This window comes from Callorhinchus milii, unplaced genomic scaffold (genome assembly GCF_018977255.1).
Source record: "Callorhinchus milii isolate IMCB2004 unplaced genomic scaffold, IMCB_Cmil_1.0 Scaffold342, whole genome shotgun sequence".
Taxonomy (NCBI): Eukaryota; Metazoa; Chordata; class Chondrichthyes; order Chimaeriformes; family Callorhinchidae; genus Callorhinchus; species Callorhinchus milii.
In genome coordinates this window covers 30691-32738 of record NW_024705083.1, presented here as the reverse complement: position 1 = coordinate 32738, position 2048 = coordinate 30691, and positions in this window count along the sequence as shown.

Genomic DNA, 2048 nt, shown 5'->3' with positions numbered 1-2048 from the left:
AAACGTGAAGTCGCAACTCACCAGCCCGGTACGGGGTCATTATGCTGCAATCACATGACCTCCGCTACTGAGGTTTTCTATACTCGTGTCGAAATCAAGCCCACGTAGACGCCCGGATAAGCCAACACTTGTTATTGAATATCGGTCGCTAACCACATGCCTTGTTACCCTATCCTTTCATAGAATTCTATCTGACTGACTTGCATAATACTTTAGGCACTCCAGAATACAACACGTCCGGGTGGTAGCGACCGGTAGGGCCACCTCATCACAGAATTAAGTAATTAAGAGATATAGAAACGTCCTTTCTTCTGCGACGAAAAGATTGCTACTAAACTCTTATCGATGAAACAGGCGTGGAGTAATGCACTCATGGTGGAGTATAGTCTGCCGCACTTTGTAGCAGGCACTCCATGCGGTATTATTCTTGTAGCGTGGAGTGGCGTCCTAGCGACAGTACAGCAGGAAGGGACCTGGGAGTTTAACAGCTAACTAATTCGGGACCCAATCATCAGGGTCAGATGTATCAAATGGCCTCTTGGAAAGTTTGTGGAGATATGCTATGTATTTATTCGTGTTTAGCCGTCCACCCAGCCTCCACCAAGCGGTACACCGTCTATACAGTCGTAAAAAGTTAGGCTTTTACGCCAGATGCACTAAGCGAAAGACTCTGTGACTCTGAAAGGATGTTTCACCGGCAAGCCGAGTGAGTGTTCAGGATGTATGATAGGGGTAACGAGACGTTTTCTTCTCCGTCGGATCATTGATGCGTGGAAGAGGTATGTTGGACGGTGAGAACGGCTATGTTATCGAGAATGAAGACCGGACAAGCCAGCGGCCGCGTGTAAGAGTGAAGTGAGGACTGATCACACGCTGTCATAGCTAGATGTTTCCGGTTCACCCCCCGTCGCAGTGAGTGCATTTTCTGCTTAGAATCGTCGCCTCCATATCATAATTCGCTATAAGAAATCATCCAATCCCATCGCACAATTATCTTAAGCGTAGCATTTCGGTGTCGCCTACAAGGTATTAGGTCGAGCAGATCGGCTTACGATTTACGCAAGGCGAGGACTTGTCTCCCTTTTGGTATCGTGATCGGATCTCAATAATGAGCTGAGGTTTAATTACCGATATATGTACATTGAATTGATGCGTATCCATTCCGATGGTCGAGTTAACGAAACGGTTATTCGCTCCCTGGAAAGTGTATTTAGCTTGGTACGGGGTCGCCGCCAGATTTGGACTTACGCTTAGGAACTTCGGTACCTCGAGAGTCTAAGCAGCTCAGATGAGCGAAGTTAACTGTCACATTGCGAGGACGGATCAATGAGTCAGAGCATATCATAAATCCTATTAAGCACTAAGGCTACGCTGTTAAATTTCCATCGCCCCAATCGACACAACCAGGAAACGGAGATAATAAACGAGGCTAAGCCTTACGAAACACTTAACGTCAATCCACTAAGTGGTGTGTCACTTATACTGGACGTAACAATAGACGCCGGCTACCCCCGTTCTACTGGTGAAAGATCAGCAGCTGGTTCGCGCGGTGCTAGGTGAAAGTGGAATAGTCCGACCCATAACGACAAATAATAGGAAATTGGGCGAAAATTGACGCCCCGTGGGCGCGCTCGGTTGCAACGGGAGGTATGTCTGCCATGGCGTTCGTGCAACTGGGTATATTTGATGCAGTAGCCAGCGAATCTGGAGTGGAATCCGCATGTCTTACCTGGGCCCTCAGCGATACCAAGATGATGGATATGCATCTAGACGAATTCTTCCCGCGCACTACTCCGGGTCCGAATTCTCCAACGTTCGGGAGGTCTACCCCAGTAGCACCCCTCAATTTATAATGGTCGACGCCGTTTAAATTGATGCGCCCGACCTCAAACATAGCTCCGGGCTGTCCCTTACTTTTAGAGTGCCCAGTGAAGGCACATTCCCATTAAAGCGCTCAAATATGGGCCGTCTACAAGAACGATTATTGCCACATGCATAGAGAATGACCCCTCAGGTGTTTTCTGCCGTAGCCCTAAGGTCAATCGGCC